We start from the raw sequence: 20,000 nt of genomic DNA on the forward strand, positions 1-20,000 counted from the left end.
CTAATATCAGTTCCTTGCATGTTAATGTCTCATGAGGACAATGGGGGCAAGGATTGATTTCAGGTAGGAGGGAGGTTTGACATTTCTTCCTGTGATTTTCAGGAACTTACATCCAATGCTTTGTCAAAGGTTAGTGACTTAAATATCCACAAATTCCCTGGTAGCTGGGATGAAGCAATTTAACCAAAAACCTTTTCTTAGTTTAAATGCCTAGCCTCCCCTCCTGTGGAGCCAAACATGTTTGCAGCAGATGTCTGCAGAAAGTTATGGGACCAGAAAGTCTTGAAGAAATACCACTGCTGTTAAGGGACCCCCATCCTCGGAGACCCAGGGACAGTTAGTGGGGGCGGAAAAAGTCTAAACTGGCGAGGAAAAAAATCGGGCGAAGAAAAGTCAAGAACGAAAATAGGAGCACCTATTTTCGTTCTTGACTTTTCTTTGCCCAATTTTTTTCCTCGCCCGTTTAGACTTTTTCCCGCCCCAACTAACTGCCCCTGGGTCTCCGAGGATGAGGGACCCCTTCCCCTCTTCTATATAAACAGAACCCTTATGTTTTATTTTTGTTGTTGTAGCCTGAGAAAACAGACGACATTTAGTGACACTACCACTGGTTTCTCCGCCAAATGACGTTTGACAAAGGAGCGCACAAATTCCATACGGATGTGGCGTCATAACCCAGATCTGGGTAGTGCTTCTGATTGGTTGAACTGCATAGGAAATTTGATTCCACCAATCAGAAGCAATATCCAGTGGTAGTATCACCAAATTTCGGCTATATTCTCAGGCAATTGTTGTTGTTGGAATAATAATAATAATAATAATAATTATTATTATTATATAATAATAATAATAATAATTATTATTATTATTCTCATTATTATTATAATATTATTATTATTAATATTATTATTATTATTTATTATTATTTGAAATTTTAACTTCCGACTTAAGGCGATTTAAAGTCACTTAAGGCGACTTAAGGCGACTTTAGGCGACTTAAGGCGACTTTAGGTCCCAGAGTAGGCCTAGCGGTTGAAGGGTCCTTTCTTTTGTTTGCCGTGTTCTAGTTCTATTACGCGGCTTTGCTGCCTTAAATCAAATCTTCGTTTGGCCCATTAACGACGTTGCACCTTTAGTTCGCCTCTTGGGATAGTCTTTATGAAGTCAAGAGCTGCAACCACAAGTAAAAATCAGACTTTTCCGAAATGGCAGCCTACTACTTGAAGTAACTCGTCGGTTGTGTCCGCCCCTATGGAAGCGAGCACCCGTTGTTTTTGCGAAATCGTAACCTGTCACAAAATGACATCACTAAAAGGGCGTTTGAAACTTTATACTAGAAGGGTGCAAAGATGGACGACCATAGCCTGTAAATTGTAAGCAGAAGTCATGGGTTCGTGTACATTCCAAGGCCAATTTCCAACTCAGACGAAATCGACAGACCTAATAGGCTACCTGTATCCAATTCAAACCCTTTTGGGAATAAAAAGGTTTGTTCCAGGTATTTCGATATCATTTAAATATGAATGCTACATACAATACACAAAAAACCCTAATGCAAGGATATTTGAATTGGGTACAACATTGAGTTAGCCGATTAGGTCTATTAAGCTTGTTCCTTAAACTCAAGCCGAGATGAGATGCTCTAAAACGCATCATCTTTTGATTTGTCTAAGGAAAAGTATGTGGCCTCATTAATGCATTCCAATTGACGACGACGATAGCCTGTAAATTGTGAACAGAGTTTGGTTATTATTAAAGAAAGGTTCCGCTGAGAAAATGGAGTGTGAAATGCTAGCTTTGAGATAAGAAGTCATGGGTTCGTGTACGTTCCAAGGACAATTTCTAACTCAGTGTAAATCGATTAGGGTCTCGTTCGATTGACCTCATTCCGGAATAAGAATACGTGGAGTAATGATTAAAACGTTATGTTTGGCGCGTTTCAAAGCAGCAAGAATAATAAAAATATGTTTAAAATAGCATTTTAGCAGATGTTTGACAATTTTAATGTGAATCTCCGTAAAAGGAAGGATTTCTAACTTATATTCCTATTCCGGAATACGGTCAATCGAACGCATCCTAAGCTTTCTCCTCGAAGATGAAGCCGAAATGAGATGCTGTAACATGCATCATCTTTTGATTTGTCTAGTGAGAACGATGCGACCTCATTAATGCGTTCCCCTCAACGTGATTATGCACAACCACGTACAATGATTGTCATGGAAGTCAAATTTCAACAAACCTCACCTGAACATCAATAAAACGTAAGGCACCGATGGGAGTTGAACCCATGACCAACTGAGCTACGGTACCTTGCACGTAAACGTACACAAACTGCCACTGAAGTTAAGCCTTGGGATTTGATCAACGTCCTTTCATAAACTTGAAAAGAACTGTGGCTCTCAAAGAACCATCTGTCATTTCGATCAAAGAAAGGAAGCTTAACGAAATATATTTCACCGCTCACCAGTACATCAAGTCGCTTTGAATAGTCAGTAAGTTTGCCTCCGTGGCCTAATGGATAAGGCGTCGGCCTCTACTGCAAAAGGAAAGCCGAAGATTGCGGGTTCAAGTCCCGTCGGAGGTGTTTGGACTCACTCTTTCGCCACAAGGTGCACACCTTTGAAAGAACTCTCCCTTTTCTTCCCAAATGGCGAGATTGAGAACGCCACCAAGTCAAAATTCGCCAAAGCGGAGCACCCTTCGTTCGCCAAACTCGGACACCACCACTTCCCAGCATTGCTTCAAGATCCGTAGTAACCAGCAGTCTCGGTCATAAATTTCTATGAAACTGGATGCCACGTATCAGTTCACCGATTCCCCCCTTTTCAAAGTTGTAGACAAAAAGAGTAATGACCTTTTCCACGAATTCTCAAAGTTATTGCGCGATCGTCATTGAAAAGGGGGGAAAAGGTTGCATTATGGGTTGAGGTCACCATCTTTTTGGCTGGGGTTGAAACAGAATGGTACCCAATCCGAAGCTGTCTTTCTAACAGGTCAGCCGGTGAAAGGACATCCATGTCGCCATGCTGATCTTCCTTCAAATACAAGTAATAATTGAGAACACCTGCAAAACTCTGCTTCGGCAAACTGATCAAAGCTTTTGGTGAGCGATAAAATGAATTTGGTCATTCATTTTAAACGTTGAGTGCGAGATTGACGATGATAATCCTCAGGATTTGATCAACCTTTTTTCATAACCTCGAGTACACCTAATCGGCTAACTCAATGTTGAACTCAATTTAAATCTCTCGGGATTAAGATTCTTTGTGATGATATGGAAATACCTGGAGCAAAACACTCAATTAGGCGATTGAGTCTATAGCACTGTAGTGTCATACTTGAGAAAGTGAGAAACTATGGTAACATATTGATTTAGAGAAATTGTATGGTAATATAGTCGAGAAAGTAGCTGTGCCTGTCTGTGTTCAAAGGAAGCTTTGACAATTGACATTAAAGCCGACACCAGAGTCGTTAAAATAAGCTTGCTCCCGGCGGGGATCGAACCCGCGACCTTCGCATTACTCCAGCACCTTAAGTGGCCGTTGCCAATACTGCTTATAAGTACGACGCTCTAACCTACTGTGCTACGGGAGCTATGACATTTGTACTCGGAGTGGATTGTCCCCCACGAACCACCAGGTGGCTTCCCGATGACCCTTCAATTGTCTTTCGAGTGTCCTTTCCCACGACACCCATAATAATAATAATAATAATAATAATAATAATAATAATTATAAATGTTCGGCAGTATCTCAGTATGATCAAGCCCGAAATGCCCGTATTTGAAGAACCGAACAGGGTGGATATGCCTCACTGAGCCCAGGCATACCCGTCTCATATTGTTATTTAACGTTCCGCCAACACTGGTGAAGGAAGGAGCCCGGCTAGCTCAGTCGGTATAGAATGAGACTCTTAATCTCAGGGTCGTGGGTTCGAGCCCCACGTTGGGCGGTGCATCTCTATTGCTGGCTTACTAAACGCTCTTGTGTTCTTTTTGTATAAGTATCGGACGTTAGAACATCGACTTCAAATGCAAAAGTTAGAGCTGAAACTGAGCTAAAGCAACAGAAGTAATAACACTTGCGGTGCCAAACACAATTTCCACAAGTAATCGGATTTTGATGAATTTGACATGCAAGTTGGACAGCGGTTGAAGGGTCCTTTCTTTTGTTTGCCGTGTTCTTGTTCTATTACGCGGCTTGTTCTATTACGCGCCTTAAATCAAATCTTCGTTTGGCCCATTAACGACGTTGCACCTTTAGTTCGCCTCTTGGGATAGTCTTTATGAAGTCAAGAGTTGCAACCACAAGTAAAAATCAGACTTTTCCGAAATGGCAGCCTACTACTTGAAGTAACTCGTCGGTTGTGTCCGCCTCTATGGAAGCGAGCACCCGTTGTTTTTGCGAAATCGTAACCTGTCACAAAATGACATCACTAAAAGGGCGTTTGAAACTTTATATTAGAAGGGTGCAAAGATGGACGACCGTAGCCTGTAAATTGTAAGCAGAACTTGGTTAAAGATAGGTTCAGCTCTGTCTGACGATGAAGTGTGAAATGCTAGCTTTAAGATGAGAAGTCATGGGTTCGTGTACATTCCAAGGCCAATTTCCAACTCAGACGAAATCGACAGACCTAATAGGCTACCTGTATCCAATTCAAACCCTTTTGGGAATAAAAAGGTTTGTTCCAGGTATTTCCATATCATTTAAATATGAATGCTACATACAATACACAAAAAATCCTAATGCAGGGATATTTGAATTGGGTACAACATTGAGTTAGCCGATTAGGTCTATTAAGCTTGTTCCTCAAAGCTCAAGCCGAGATGAGATGCTCTAAAACGCATCATCTTTTGATTTGTCTAAGGAAAAGTATGTGGCCTCATTAATGCATTCCAATTGCCGACGACGATAGCCTGTAAATTGTGAACAGAGTTTGGTTATTATTAAAGAAAGGTTCCGCTGAGAAAATGGAGTGTGAAATGCTAGCTTTGAGATAAGAAGTCATGGGTTCGTGTACGTTCCAAGGACAATTTCTAACTCAGTGTAAATCGATTAGGGTCTCGTTCGATTGACCTCATTCCGGAATAAGAATACGTGGAGTAATGATTAAAACGTTATGTTTGGCGCGTTTCAAAGCAGCAAGAATAATAAAAATATGTTTAAAATAGCATTTTAGCAGATGTTTGACAATTTTAATGTGAATCTCCGTAAAAGGAAGGATTTCTAACTTATATTCCTATTCCGGAATACGGTCAATCGAACGCATCCTAAGCTTTCTCCTCGAAGATGAAGCCGAAATGAGATGCTGTAACATGCATCATCTTTTGATTTGTCTAGTGAGAACGATGCGACCTCATTAATGCGTTCCCCTCAACGTGATTATGCACAACCACGTACAATGATTGTCATGGAAGTCAAATTTCAACAAACCTCACCTGAACATCAATAAAACGTAAGGCACCGATGGGAGTTGAACCCATGACCAACTGAGCTACGGTACCTTGCACGTAAACGTACACAAACTGCCACTGAAGTTAAGCCTTGGGATTTGATCAACGTCCTTTCATAAACTTGAAAAGAACTGTGGCTCTCAAAGAACCATCTGTCATTTCGATCAAAGAAAGGAAGCTTAACGAAATATATTTCACCGCTCACCAGTACATCAAGTCGCTTTGAATAGTCAGTAAGTTTGCCTCCGTGGCCTAATGGATAAGGCGTCGGCCTCCTACTGCAAAAGGAAAGCCGAAGATTGCGGGTTCAAGTCCCGTCGGAGGTGTTTGGACTCACTCTTTCGCCACAAGGTGCACACCTTTGAAAGAACTCTCCCCTTTTCTTCCCAAATGGCGAGATTGAGAACGCCACCAAGTCAAAATTCGCCAAAGCGGAGCACCCTTCGTTCGCCAAACTCGGACACCCACACTTCCCAGCATTGCTTCAAGATCCGTAGTAACCAGCAGTCTCGGTCATAAATTTCTATGAAACTGGATGCCACGTATCAGTTCACCGATTCCCCCCTTTTCAAAGTTGTAGACAAAAAGAGTAATGACCTTTTCCACGAATTCTCAAAGTTATTGCGCGATCGTCATTGAAAAGGGGGGAAAAGGTTGCATTATGGGTTGAGGTCACCATCTTTTTGGCTGGGGTTGAAACAGAATGGTACCCAATCCGAAGCTGTCTTTCTAACAGGTCAGCCGGTGAAAGTACATCCATGTCGCCATGCTGATCTTCCTTCAAATACAAGTAATAATTGAGAACACCTGCAAAACTCTGCTTCGGCAAACTGATCAAAGCTTTTGGTGAGCGATAAAATGAATTTGGTCATTCATTTTAAACGTTGAGTGCGAGATTGACGATGATAATCCTCAGGATTTGATCAACCTTTTTTCATAACCTCGAGTACACCTAATCGGCTAACTCAATGTTGAACTCAATTTAAATCTCTCGGGATTAAGATTCTTTGTGATGATATGGAAATACCTGGAGCAAAACACTCAATTAGGCGATTGAGTCTATAGCACTGTAGTGTCATACTTGAGAAAGTGAGAAACTATGGTAACATATTGATTTAGAGAAATTGTATGGTAATATAGTCGAGAAAGTAGCTGTGCCTGTCTGTGTTCAAAGGAAGCTTTGACAATTGACATTAAAGCCGACACCAGAGTCGTTAAAATAAGCTTGCTCCCGGCGGGGATCGAACCCGCGACCTTCGCATTACTCCAGCACCTTAAGTGGCCGTTGCCAATACTGCTTATAAGTACGACGCTCTAACCTACTGTGCTACGGGAGCTATGACATTTGTACTCGGAGTGGATTGTCCCCCACGAACCACCAGGTGGCTTCCCGATGACCCTTCAATTGTCTTTCGAGTGTCCTTTCCCACGACACCATAATAATAATAATAATAATAATAATAATAATAATAATAATAATTATAAATGTTCGGCAGTATCTCAGTATGATCAAGCCCGAAATGCCCGTATTTGAAGAACCGAACAGGGTGGATATGCCTCACTGAGCCCAGGCATACCCGTCTCATATTGTTATTTAACGTTCCGCCAACACTGGTGAAGGAAGGAGCCCGGCTAGCTCAGTCGGTAGAGCATGAGACTCTTAATCTCAGGGTCGTGGGTCGAGCCCCACGTTGGGCGGTGCATCTCTATTGCTGGCTTACTAAACGCTCTTGTGTTCTTTTTGTATAAGTATCGTAGGACGTTTCCAGGGACATCGAACATCTTCAAATGCAAAAGTTAGAGCTGAAACTGAGCTAAAGCAACAGAAGTAATAACACTTGCGGTGCCAAACACAATTTCCACAAGTAATCGGATTTTGATGAATTTGACATGCAAGTTGGACAGCGGTTGAAGGGTCCTTTCTTTTGTTTGCCGTGTTCTTGTTCTATTACGCGGCTTGTTCTATTACGCGCCTTAAATCAAATCTTCGTTTGGCCCATTAACGACGTTGCACCTTTAGTTCGCCTCTTGGGATAGTCTTTATGAAGTCAAGAGTTGCAACCACAAGTAAAAATCAGACTTTTCCGAAATGGCAGCCTACTACTTGAAGTAACTCGTCGGTTGTGTCCGCCTCTATGGAAGCGAGCACCCGTTGTTTTTGCGAAATCGTAACCTGTCACAAAATGACATCACTAAAAGGGCGTTTGAAACTTTATATTAGAAGGGTGCAAAGATGGACGACCCATAGCCTGTAAATTGTAAGCAGAACTTGGTTAAAGATAGGTTCAGCTCTGTCTGACGATGAAGTGTGAAATGCTAGCTTTAAGATGAGAAGTCATGGGTTCGTGTACATTCCAAGGCCAATTTCCAACTCAGACGAAATCGACAGACCTAATAGGCTACCTGTATCCAATTCAAACCCTTTTGGGAATAAAAAAGTTTGTTCCAGGTATTTCCATATCATTTAAATATGAATGCTACATACAATACACAAAAAATCCTAATGCAGGGATATTTGAATTGGGTACAACATTGAGTTAGCCGATTAGGTCTATTAAGCTTGTTCCTCAAAGCTCAAGCCGAGATGAGATGCTCTAAAACGCATCATCTTTTGATTTGTCTAGGGAAAAGTATGTGGCCTCATTAATGCATTCCAATTGACGACGACGATAGCCTGTAAATTGTGAACAGAGTTTGGTATTATTAAAGAAAGGTTCCGCTGAGAAAATGGAGTGTGAAATGCTAGCTTTGAGATAAGAAGTCATGGGTTCGTGTACGTTCCAAGGACAATTTCTAACTCAGTGTAAATCGATTAGGGTCTCGTTCGATTGACCTCATTCCGGAATAAGAATACGTGGAGTAATGATTAAAACGTTATGTTTGGCGCGTTTCAAAGCAGCAAGAATAATAAAAATATGTTTAAAATAGCATTTTAGCAGATGTTTGACAATTTTAATGTGAATCTCCGTAAAAGGAGGATTTCTAACTTATATTCCTATTCCGGAATACGGTCAATCGAACGCATCCTAAGCTTTCTCCTCGAAGATGAAGCCGAAATGAGATGCTGTAACATGCATCATCTTTTGATTTGTCTAGTGAGAACGATGCGACCTCATTAATGCGTTCCCCTCAACGTGATTATGCACAACCACGTACAATGATTGTCATGGAAGTCAAATTTCAACAAACCTCACCTGAACATCAATAAAACGTAAGGCACCGATGGGAGTTGAACCCATGACCAACTGAGCTACGGTACCTTGCACGTAAACGTACACAAACTGCCACTGAAGTTAAGCCTTGGGATTTGATCAACGTCCTTTCATAAACTGAAAAGAACTGTGGCTCTCAAAGAACCATCTGTCATTTCGATCAAAGAAAGGAAGCTTAACGAAATATATTTTCACCGCTCACCAGTACATCAAGTCGCTTTGAATAGTCAGTAAGTTTGCCTCCGTGGCCTAATGGATAAGGCGTCGGCCTCCTACTGCAAAAGGAAAGCCGAAGATTGCGGGTTCAAGTCCCGTCGGAGGTGTTTGGACTCACTCTTTCGCCACAAGTGCACACCTTTGAAAGAACTCTCCCTTTTCTTCCCAAATGGCGAGATTGAGAACGCCACCAAGTCAAAATTCGCCAAAGCGGAGCACCCTTCGTTCGCCAAACTCGGACACCACCACTTCCCAGCATTGCTTCAAGATCCGTAGTAACCAGCAGTCTCGGTCATAAATTTCTATGAAACTGGATGCCACGTATCAGTTCACCGATTCCCCCCTTTTCAAAGTTGTAGACAAAAAGAGTAATGACCTTTTCCACGAATTCTCAAAGTTATTGCGCGATCGTCATTGAAAAGGGGGGAAAAGGTTGCATTATGGTTGAGGTCACCATCTTTTTGGCTGGGGTTGAAACAGAATGGTACCCAATCCGAAGCTGTCTTTCTAACAGGTCAGCCGGTGAAAGTACATCCATGTCGCCATGCTGATCTTCCTTCAAATACAAGTAATAATTGAGAACACCTGCAAAACTCTGCTTCGGCAAACTGATCAAAGCTTTTGGTGAGCGATAAAATGAATTTGGTCATTCATTTTAAACGTTGAGTGCGAGATTGACGATGATAATCCTCAGGATTTGATCAACCTTTTTTCATAACCTCGAGTACACCTAATCGGCTAACTCAATGTTGAACTCAATTTAAATCTCTCGGGATTAAGATTCTTTGTGATGATATGGAAATACCTGGAGCAAACACTCAATTAGGCGATTGAGTCTATAGCACTGTAGTGTCATACTTGAGAAAGTGAGAAACTATGGTAACATATTGATTTAGAGAAATTGTATGGTAATATAGTCGAGAAAGTAGCTGTGCCTGTCTGTGTTCAAAGGAAGCTTTGACAATTGACATTAAAGCCGACACCAGAGTCGTTAAAATAAGCTTGCTCCCGGCGGGGATCGAACCCGCGACCTTCGTACTGCAAAAGGAAAGCCGAAGATTGCGGGTTCAAGTCCCGTCGGAGGTGTTTGGACTCACTCTTTCGCCACAAGGTGCACACCTTTGAAAGAACTCTCCCTTTTCTTCCCAAATGGCGAGATTGAGAACGCCACCAAGTCAAAATTCGCCAAAGCGGAGCACCCTTCGTTCGCCAAACTCGGACACCACCACTTCCCAGCATTGCTTCAAGATCCGTAGTAACCAGCAGTCTCGGTCATAAATTTCTATGAAACTGGATGCCACGTATCAGTTCACCGATTCCCCCTTTTCAAAGTTGTAGACAAAAAGAGTAATGACCTTTTCCACGAATTCTCAAAGTTATTGCGCGATCGTCATTGAAAAGGGGGGAAAAGGTTGCATTATGGGTTGAGGTCACCATCTTTTTGGCTGGGGTTGAAACAGAATGGTACCCAATCCGAAGCTGTCTTTCTAACAGGTCAGCCGGTGAAAGGACATCCATGTCGCCATGCTGATCTTCCTTCAAATACAAGTAATAATTGAGAACACCTGCAAAACTCTGCTTCGGCAAACTGATCAAAGCTTTTGGTGAGCGATAAAATGAATTTGGTCATTCATTTTAAACGTTGAGTGCGAGATTAACGATGATAATCCTCAGGATTTGATCAACCTTTTTTCATAACCTCGAGTACACCTAATCGGCTAACTCAATGTTGAACTCAATTTAAATCTCTCGGGATTAAGATTCTTTGTGATGATATGGAAATACCTGGAGCAAAACACTCAATTAGGCGATTGAGTCTATAGCACTGTAGTGTCATACTTGAGAAAGTGAGAAACTATGGTAACATATTGATTTAGAGAAATTGTATGGTAATATAGTCGAGAAAGTAGCTGTGCCTGTCTGTGTTCAAAGGAAGCTTTGACAATTGACATTAAAGCCGACACCAGAGTCGTTAAAATAAGCTTGCTCCCGGCGGGGATCGAACCCGCGACCTTCGCATTACTCCAGCACCTTAAGTGGCCGTTGCCAATACTGCTTATAAGTACGACGCTCTAACCTACTGTGCTACGGGAGCTATGACATTTGTACTCGGAGTGGATTGTCCCCCACGAACCACCAGGTGGCTTCCCGATGACCCTTCAATTGTCTTTCGAGTGTCCTTTCCCACGACACCCATAATAATAATAATAATAATAATAATAATAATAATAATAAGACTCTTAATCTCAGGGTCGTGGGTTCGAGCCCCACGTTGGGCGGTGCATCTCTATTGCTGGCTTACTAAACGCTCTTGTGTTCTTTTTGTATAAGTATCGGACGTTAGAACATCGACTTCAAATGCAAAAGTTAGAGCTGAAACTGAGCTAAAGCAACAGAAGTAATAACACTTGCGGTGCCAAACACAATTTCCACAAGTAATCGGATTTTGATGAATTTGACATGCAAGTTGGACAGCGGTTGAAGGGTCCTTTCTTTTGTTTGCCGTGTTCTTGTTCTATTACGCGGCTTGTTCTATTACGCGCCTTAAATCAAATCTTCGTTTGGCCCATTAACGACGTTGCACCTTTAGTTCGCCTCTTGGGATAGTCTTTATGAAGTCAAGAGTTGCAACCACAAGTAAAAATCAGACTTTTCCGAAATGGCAGCCTACTACTTGAAGTAACTCGTCGGTTGTGTCCGCCTCTATGGAAGCGAGCACCCGTTGTTTTTGCGAAATCGTAACCTGTCACAAAATGACATCACTAAAAGGGCGTTTGAAACTTTATATTAGAAGGGTGCAAAGATGGACGACCATAGCCTGTAAATTGTAAGCAGAACTTGGTTAAAGATAGGTTCAGCTCTGTCTGACGATGAAGTGTGAAATGCTAGCTTTAAGATGAGAAGTCATGGGTTCGTGTACATTCCAAGGCCAATTTCCAACTCAGACGAAATCGACAGACCTAATAGGCTACCTGTATCCAATTCAAACCCTTTGGGAATAAAAAGGTTTGTTCCAGGTATTTCCATATCATTTAAATATGAATGCTACATACAATACACAAAAAATCCTAATGCAGGGATATTTGAATTGGGTACAACATTGAGTTAGCCGATTAGGTCTATTAAGCTTGTTCCTCAAAGCTCAAGCCGAGATGAGATGCTCTAAAACGCATCATCTTTTGATTTGTCTAAGGAAAAGTATGTGGCCTCATTAATGCATTCCAATTGACGACGACGATAGCCTGTAAATTGTGAACAGAGTTTGGTTATTATTAAAGAAAGGTTCCGCTGAGAAAATGGAGTGTGAAATGCTAGCTTTGAGATAAGAAGTCATGGGTTCGTGTACGTTCCAAGGACAATTTCTAACTCAGTGTAAATCGATTAGGGTCTCTTTTCTTCCCAAATGGCGAGATTGAGAACACCACCAAGTCAAAATTCGCCAAAGCGGAGCACCCTTCGTTCGCCAAACTCGGACACCACCACTTCCCAGCATTGCTTCAAGATCCGTAGTAACCAGCAGTCTCGGTCATAAATTTCTATGAAACTGGATGCCACGTATCAGTTCACCGATTCCCCCCTTTTCAAAGTTGTAGACAAAAAGAGTAATGACCTTTTCCACGAATTCTCAAAGTTATTGCGCGATCGTCATTGAAAAGGGGGGAAAAGGTTGCATTATGGGTTGAGGTCACCATCTTTTTGGCTGGGGTTGAAACAGAATGGTACCCAATCCGAAGCTGTCTTTCTAACAGGTCAGCCGGTGAAAGTACATCCATGTCGCCATGCTGATCTTCCTTCAAATACAAGTAATAATTGAGAACACCTGCAAAACTCTGCTTCGGCAAACTGATCAAAGCTTTTGGTGAGCGATAAAATGAATTTGGTCATTCATTTTAAACGTTGAGTGCGAGATTGACGATGATAATCCTCAGGATTTGATCAACCTTTTTTCATAACCTCGAGTACACCTAATCGGCTAACTCAATGTTGAACTCAATTTAAATCTCTCGGGATTAAGATTCTTTGTGATGATATGGAAATACCTGGAGCAAAACACTCAATTAGGCGATTGAGTCTATAGCACTGTAGTGTCATACTTGAGAAAGTGAGAAACTATGGTAACATATTGATTTAGAGAAATTGTATGGTAATATAGTCGAGAAAGTAGCTGTGCCTGTCTGTGTTCAAAGGAAGCTTTGACAATTGACATTAAAGCCGACACCAGAGTCGTTAAAATAAGCTTGCTCCCGGCGGGGATCGAACCCGCGACCTTCGCATTACTCCAGCACCTTAAGTGGCCGTTGCCAATACTGCTTATAAGTACGACGCTCTAACCTACTGTGCTACGGGAGCTATGACATTTGTACTCGGAGTGGATTGTCCCCCACGAACCACCAGGTGGCTTCCCGATGACCCTTCAATTGTCTTTCGAGTGTCCTTTCCCACGACACCCATAATAATAATAATAATAATAATAATAATAATAATAATAATAATAATAATAATAATTATAAATGTTCGGCAGTATCTCAGTATGATCAAGCCCGAAATGCCCGTATTTGAAGAACCGAACAGGGTGGATATGCCTCACTGAGCCCAGGCATACCCGTCTCATATTCTTATTTAACGTTCCGCCAACACTGTTGAAGGAAGAAGCCCGGCTAGCTCAGTCGGTAGAGCATGAGACTCTTAATCTCAGGGTCGTGGGTTCGAGCCCCACGTTGGGCGGTGCATCTCTATTGCTGGCTTACTAAACGCTCTTGTGTTCTTTTTGTATAAGTATTGGACGTTAGAACATCGACTTCAAATGCAAAAGTTAGAGCTGAAACTGAGCTAAAGCAACAGAAGTAATAACACTTGCGGTGCCAAACACAATTTCCACAAGTAATCGGATTTTGATGAATTTGACATGCAAGTTGGACAGCGGTTGAAGGGTCCTTTCTTTTGTTTGCCGTGTTCTTGTTCTATTACGCGGCTTGTTCTATTACGCGCCTTAAATCAAATCTTCGTTTGGCCCATTAACGACGTTGCACCTTTAGTTCGCCTCTTGGGATAGTCTTTATGAAGTCAAGAGTTGCAACCACAAGTAAAAATCAGACTTTTCCGAAATGGCAGCCTACTACTTGAAGTAACTCGTCGGTTGTGTCCGCCTCTATGGAAGCGAGCACCCGTTGTTTTTGCGAAATCGTAACCTGTCACAAAATGACATCACTAAAAGGGCGTTTGAAACTTTATATTAGAAGGGTGCAAAGATGGACGACCATAGCCTGTAAATTGTAAGCAGAACTTGGTTAAAGATAGGTTCAGCTCTGTCTGACGATGAAGTGTGAAATGCTAGCTTTAAGATGAGAAGTCATGGGTTCGTGTACATTCCAAGGCCAATTTCCAACTCAGACGAAATCGACAGACCTAATAGGCTACCTGTATCCAATTCAAACCCTTTTGGGAATAAAAAGGTTTGTTCCAGGTATTTCCATATCATTTAAATATGAATGCTACATACAATACACAAAAAATCCTAATGCAGGGATATTTGAATTGGGTACAACATTGAGTTAGCCGATTAGGTCTATTAAGCTTGTTCCTCAAAGCTCAAGCCGAGATGAGATGCTCTAAAACGCATCATCTTTTGATTTGTCTAAGGAAAAGTATGTGGCCTCATTAATGCATTCCAATTGACGACGACGATAGCCTGTAAATTGTGAACAGAGTTTGGTTATTATTAAAGAAAGGTTCCGCTGAGAAAATGGAGTGTGAAATGCTAGCTTTGAGATAAGAAGTCATGGGTTCGTGTACGTTCCAAGGACAATTTCTAACTCAGTGTAAATCGATTAGGGTCTCGTTCGATTGACCTCATTCCGGAATAAGAATACGTGGAGTAATGATTAAAACGTTATGTTTGGCGCGTTTCAAAGCAGCAAGAATAATAAAAATATGTTTAAAATAGCATTTTAGCAGATGTTTGACAATTTTAATGTGAATCTCCGTAAAAGGAAGGATTTCTAACTTATATTCCTATTCCGGAATACGGTCAATCGAACGCATCCTAAGCTTTCTCCTCGAAGATGAAGCCGAAATGAGATGCTGTAACATGCATCATCTTTTGATTTGTCTAGTGAGAACGATGCGACCTCATTAATGCGTTCCCCTCAACGTGATTATGCACAACCACGTACAATGATTGTCATGGAAGTCAAATTTCAACAAACCTCACCTGAACATCAATAAAACGTAAGGCACCGATGGGAGTTGAACCCATGACCAACTGAGCTACGGTACCTTGCACGTAAACGTACACAAACTGCCACTGAAGTTAAGCCTTGGGATTTGATCAACGTCCTTTCATAAACTTGAAAAGAACTGTGGCTCTCAAAGAACCATCTGTCATTTCGATCAAAGAAAGGAAGCTTAACGAAATATATTTCACCGCTCACCAGTACATCAAGTCGCTTTGAATAGTCAGTAAGTTTGCCTCCCGTGGCCTAATGGATAAGGCGTCGGCCTCTACTGCAAAAGGAAAGCCGAAGATTGCGGGTTCAAGTCCCGTCGGAGGTGTTTGGACTCACTCTTTCGCCACAAGGTGCACACCTTTGAAAGAACTCTCCCTTTTCTTCCCAAATGGCGAGATTGAGAACGCCACCAAGTCAAAATTCGCCAAAGCGGAGCACCCTTCGTTCGCCAAACTCGGACACCACCACTTCCCAGCATTGCTTCAAGATCCGTAGTAACCAGCAGTCTCGGTCATAAATTTCTATGAAACTGGATGCCACGTATCAGTTCACCGATTCCCCCCTTTTCAAAGTTGTAGACAAAAAGAGTAATGACCTTTTCCACGAATTCTCAAAGTTATTGCGCGATCGTCATTGAAAAGGGGGGAAAAGGTTGCATTATGGGTTGAGGTCACCATCTTTTTGGCTGGGGTTGAAACAGAATGGTACCCAATCCGAAGCTGTCTTTCTAACAGGTCAGCCGGTGAAAGTACATCCATGTCGCCATGCTGATCTTCCTTCAAATACAAGTAATAATTGAGAACACCTGCAAAACTCTGCTTCGGCAAACTGATCAAAGCTTTTGGTGAGCGATAAAATGAATTTGGTCATTCATTTTAAACGTTGAGTGCGAGATTGACGATGATAATCCTCAGGATTTGATCAACCTTTTTTCATAACCTCGAGTACACCTAATCGGCTAACTCAATGTTGAACTCAATTTAAATCTCTCGGGATTAAGATTCTTTGTGATGATATGGAAATACCTGGAGCAAAACACTCAATTAGGCGATTGAGTCTATAGCACTGTAGTGTCATACTTGAGAAAGTGAGAAACTATGGTAACATATTGATTTAGAGAAATTGTATGGTAATATAGTCGAGAAAGTAGCTGTGCCTGTCTGTGTTCAAAGGAAGCTTTGACAATTGACATTAAAGCCGACACCAGAGTCGTTAAAATAAGCTTGCTCCCGGCGGGGATCGAACCCGCGACCTTCGCATTACTCCAGCACCTTAAGTGGCCGTTGCCAATACTGCTTATAAGTACGACGCTCTAACCTACTGTGCTACGGGAGCTATGACATTTGTACTCGGAGTGGATTGTCCCCCACGAACCACCAGGTGGCTTCCCGATGACCCTTCAATTGTCTTTCGAGTGTCCTTTCCCACGACACCCATAATAATAATAATAATAATAATAATAATAATAATAATTATAAATGTTCGGCAGTATCTCAGTATGATCAAGCCCGAAATGCCCGTATTTGAAGAACCGAACAGGGTGGATATGCCTCACTGAGCCCAGGCATACCCGTCTCATATTGTTATTTAACGTTCCGCCAACACTGGTGAAGGAAGAAGCCCGGCTAGCTCAGTCGGTAGAGCATGAGACTCTTAATCTCAGGGTCGTGGGTTCGAGCCCCACGTTGGGCGGTGCATCTCTATTGCTGGCTTACTAAACGCTCTTGTGTTCTTTTTGTATAAGTATCGGACGTTAGAACATCGACTTCAAATGCAAAAGTTAGAGCTGAAACTGAGCTAAAGCAACAGAAGTAATAACACTTGCGGTGCCAAACACAATTTCCACAAGTAATCGGATTTTGATGAATTTGACATGCAAGTTGGACAGCGGTTGAAGGGTCCTTTCTTTTGTTTGCCGTGTTCTTGTTCTATTACGCGGCTTGTTCTATTACGCGCCTTAAATCAAATCTTCGTTTGGCCCATTAACGACGTTGCACCTTTAGTTCGCCTCTTGGGATAGTCTTTATGAAGTCAAGAGTTGCAACCACAAGTAAAAATCAGACTTTTCCGAAATGGCAGCCTACTACTTGAAGTAACTCGTCGGTTGTGTCCGCCTCTATGGAAGCGAGCACCCGTTGTTTTTGCGAAATCGTAACCTGTCACAAAATGACATCACTAAAAGGGCGTTTGAAACTTTATATTAGAAGGGTGCAAAGATGGACGACCATAGCCTGTAAATTGTAAGCAGAACTTGGTTAAAGATAGGTTCAGCTCTGTCTGACGATGAAGTGTGAAATGCTAGCTTTAAGATGAGAAGTCATGGGTTCGTGTACATTCCAAGGCCAATTTCCAACTCAGACGAAATCGACAGACCTAATAGGCTACCTGTATCCAATTCAAACCCTTTTGGGAATAAAAAGGTTTGTTCCAGGTATTTCCATATCATTTAAATATGAATGCTACATACAATACACAAAAAATCCTAATGCAGGGATATTTGAATTGGGTACAACATTGAGTTAGCCGATTAGGTCTATTAAGCTTGTTCCTCAAAGCTCAAGCCGAGATGAGATGCTCTAAAACGCATCATCTTTTGATTTGTCTAAGGAAAAGTATGTGGCCTCATTAATGCATTCCAATTGACGACGACGATAGCCTGTAAATTGTGAACAGAGTTTGGTTATTATTAAAGAAAGGTTCCGCTGAGAAAATGGAGTGTGAAATGCTAGCTTTGAGATAAGAAGTCATGGGTTCGTGTACGTTCCAAGGACAATTTCTAACTCAGTGTAAATCGATTAGGGTCTCTTTTCTTCCCAATGGCGAGATTGAGAACACCACCAAGTCAAAATTCGCCAAAGCGGAGCACCCTTCGTTCGCCAAACTCGGACACCACCACTTCCCAGCATTGCTTCAAGATCCGTAGTAACCAGCAGTCTCGGTCATAAATTTCTATGAAACTGGATGCCACGTATCAGTTCACCGATTCCCCCCTTTTCAAAGTTGTAGACAAAAAGAGTAATGACCTTTTCCACGAATTCTCAAAGTTATTGCGCGATCGTCATTGAAAAGGGGGGAAAAGGTTGCATTATGGGTTGAGGTCACCATCTTTTTGGCTGGGGTTGAAACAGAATGGTACCCAATCCGAAGCTGTCTTTCTAACAGGTCAGCCGGTGAAAGTACATCCATGTCGCCATGCTGATCTTCCTTCAAATACAAGTAATAATTGAGAACACCTGCAAAACTCTGCTTCGGCAAACTGATCAAAGCTTTTGGTGAGCGATAAAATGAATTTGGTCATTCATTTTAAACGTTGAGTGCGAGATTGACGATGATAATCCTCAGGATTTGATCAACCTTTTTTCATAACCTCGAGTACACCTAATCGGCTAACTCAATGTTGAACTCAATTTAAATCTCTCGGGATTAAGATTCTTTGTGATGATATGGAAATACCTGGAGCAAAACACTCAATTAGGCGATTGAGTCTATAGCACTGTAGTGTCATACTTGAGAAAGTGAGAAACTATGGTAACATATTGATTTAGAGAAATTGTATGGTAATATAGTCGAGAAAGTAGCTGTGCCTGTCTGTGTTCAAAGGAAGCTTTGACAATTGACATTAAAGCCGACACCAGAGTCGTTAAAATAAGCTTGCTCCCGGCGGGGATCGAACCCGCGACCTTCGCATTACTCCAGCACCTTAAGTGGCCGTTGCCAATACTGCTTATAAGTACGACGCTCTAACCTACTGTGCTACGGGAGCTATGACATTTGTACTCGGAGTGGATTGTCCCCCACGAACCACCAGGTGGCTTCCCGATGACCCTTCAATTGTCTTTCGAGTGTCCTTTCCCACGACACCCATAATAATAATAATAATAATAATAATAATAATAATAATAATAATTATAAATGTTCGGCAGTATCTCAGTATGATCAAGCCCGAAATGCCCGTATTTGAAGAACCGAACAGGGTGGATATGCCTCACTGAGCCCAGGCATACCCGTCTCATATTCTTATTTAACGTTCCGCCAACACTGTTGAAGGAAGAAGCCCGGCTAGCTCAGTCGGTAGAGCATGAGACTCTTAATCTCAGGGTCGTGGGTTCGAGCCCCACGTTGGGCGGTGCATCTCTATTGCTGGCTTACTAAACGCTCTTGTGTTCTTTTTGTATAAGTATTGGACGTTAGAACATCGACTTCAAATGCAAAAGTTAGAGCTGAAACTGAGCTAAAGCAACAGAAGTAATAACACTTGCGGTGCCAAACACAATTTCCACAAGTAATCGGATTTTGATGAATTTGACATGCAAGTTGGACAGCGGTTGAAGGGTCCTTTCTTTTGTTTGCCGTGTTCTTGTTCTATTACGCGGCTTGTTCTATTACGCGCCTTAAATCAAATCTTCGTTTGGCCCATTAACGACGTTGCACCTTTAGTTCGCCTCTTGGGATAGTCTTTATGAAGTCAAGAGTTGCAACCACAAGTAAAAATCAGACTTTTCCGAAATGGCAGCCTACTACTTGAAGTAACTCGTCGGTTGTGTCCGCCTCTATGGAAGCGAGCACCCGTTGTTTTTGCGAAATCGTAACCTGTCACAAAATGACATCACTAAAAGGGCGTTTGAAACTTTATATTAGAAGGGTGCAAAGATGGACGACCATAGCCTGTAAATTGTAAGCAGAACTTGGTTAAAGATAGGTTCAGCTCTGTCTGACGATGAAGTGTGAAATGCTAGCTTTAAGATGAGAAGTCATGGGTTCGTGTACATTCCAAGGCCAATTTCCAACTCAGACGAAATCGACAGACCTAATAGGCTACCTGTATCCAATTCAAACCCTTTTGGGAATAAAAAGGTTTGTTCCAGGTATTTCCATATCATTTAAATATGAATG

General features: G+C 41.9%; 13 non-coding genes across 13 annotated transcripts; 7 read left to right on the plus strand and 6 right to left on the minus strand.

The window, feature by feature from the left end:
- Nucleotides 1-3,483: 3,483 nt before the first annotated feature.
- Nucleotides 3,484-3,594, minus strand: Trnai-uau (transfer RNA isoleucine (anticodon UAU)). Its single transcript has 2 exons — nucleotides 3,557-3,594; nucleotides 3,484-3,519 (listed from the first exon to the last, which is right to left on the minus strand). It is a non-coding gene; the product is annotated as a tRNA-Ile (tRNA).
- Nucleotides 3,595-3,878: 284 nt separating this feature from the next.
- Nucleotides 3,879-3,951, plus strand: Trnak-cuu (transfer RNA lysine (anticodon CUU)). The gene has a single exon. It is a non-coding gene; the product is annotated as a tRNA-Lys (tRNA).
- A 1,742-nt stretch (nucleotides 3,952-5,693) lies between these two features.
- On the plus strand, nucleotides 5,694-5,778 carry Trnar-ccu (transfer RNA arginine (anticodon CCU)). The gene is given in 2 exon segments: nucleotides 5,694-5,730; nucleotides 5,743-5,778. It is a non-coding gene; the product is annotated as a tRNA-Arg (tRNA).
- Nucleotides 5,779-6,678: 900 nt separating this feature from the next.
- On the minus strand, nucleotides 6,679-6,789 carry Trnai-uau (transfer RNA isoleucine (anticodon UAU)). The gene is made up of 2 exons: nucleotides 6,752-6,789; nucleotides 6,679-6,714 (listed from the first exon to the last, which is right to left on the minus strand). It is a non-coding gene; the product is annotated as a tRNA-Ile (tRNA).
- A 289-nt stretch (nucleotides 6,790-7,078) lies between these two features.
- On the plus strand, nucleotides 7,079-7,150 carry Trnak-cuu (transfer RNA lysine (anticodon CUU)). The gene has a single exon. It is a non-coding gene; the product is annotated as a tRNA-Lys (tRNA).
- A 1,752-nt stretch (nucleotides 7,151-8,902) lies between these two features.
- Trnar-ccu (transfer RNA arginine (anticodon CCU)) lies at nucleotides 8,903-8,987 on the plus strand. Its single transcript is given in 2 exon segments — nucleotides 8,903-8,939; nucleotides 8,952-8,987. It is a non-coding gene; the product is annotated as a tRNA-Arg (tRNA).
- A 1,877-nt stretch (nucleotides 8,988-10,864) lies between these two features.
- On the minus strand, nucleotides 10,865-10,975 carry Trnai-uau (transfer RNA isoleucine (anticodon UAU)). Its single transcript has 2 exons — nucleotides 10,938-10,975; nucleotides 10,865-10,900 (listed from the first exon to the last, which is right to left on the minus strand). It is a non-coding gene; the product is annotated as a tRNA-Ile (tRNA).
- Nucleotides 10,976-13,119: 2,144 nt separating this feature from the next.
- On the minus strand, nucleotides 13,120-13,230 carry Trnai-uau (transfer RNA isoleucine (anticodon UAU)). Its single transcript has 2 exons — nucleotides 13,193-13,230; nucleotides 13,120-13,155 (listed from the first exon to the last, which is right to left on the minus strand). It is a non-coding gene; the product is annotated as a tRNA-Ile (tRNA).
- A 302-nt stretch (nucleotides 13,231-13,532) lies between these two features.
- Trnak-cuu (transfer RNA lysine (anticodon CUU)) lies at nucleotides 13,533-13,605 on the plus strand. Its single transcript has one exon. It is a non-coding gene; the product is annotated as a tRNA-Lys (tRNA).
- Nucleotides 13,606-16,331: 2,726 nt separating this feature from the next.
- Nucleotides 16,332-16,442, minus strand: Trnai-uau (transfer RNA isoleucine (anticodon UAU)). The gene is made up of 2 exons: nucleotides 16,405-16,442; nucleotides 16,332-16,367 (listed from the first exon to the last, which is right to left on the minus strand). It is a non-coding gene; the product is annotated as a tRNA-Ile (tRNA).
- A 284-nt stretch (nucleotides 16,443-16,726) lies between these two features.
- Trnak-cuu (transfer RNA lysine (anticodon CUU)) lies at nucleotides 16,727-16,799 on the plus strand. The gene has a single exon. It is a non-coding gene; the product is annotated as a tRNA-Lys (tRNA).
- A 1,960-nt stretch (nucleotides 16,800-18,759) lies between these two features.
- Trnai-uau (transfer RNA isoleucine (anticodon UAU)) lies at nucleotides 18,760-18,870 on the minus strand. The gene is made up of 2 exons: nucleotides 18,833-18,870; nucleotides 18,760-18,795 (listed from the first exon to the last, which is right to left on the minus strand). It is a non-coding gene; the product is annotated as a tRNA-Ile (tRNA).
- A 290-nt stretch (nucleotides 18,871-19,160) lies between these two features.
- Trnak-cuu (transfer RNA lysine (anticodon CUU)) lies at nucleotides 19,161-19,233 on the plus strand. The gene has a single exon. It is a non-coding gene; the product is annotated as a tRNA-Lys (tRNA).
- The last annotated feature ends 767 nt before the right edge of the window (nucleotides 19,234-20,000 follow it).

This window comes from Montipora foliosa, chromosome 4, assembly GCF_036669935.1.
Source record: "Montipora foliosa isolate CH-2021 chromosome 4, ASM3666993v2, whole genome shotgun sequence".
NCBI lineage: Eukaryota > Metazoa > Cnidaria > Anthozoa > Scleractinia > Acroporidae > Montipora > Montipora foliosa.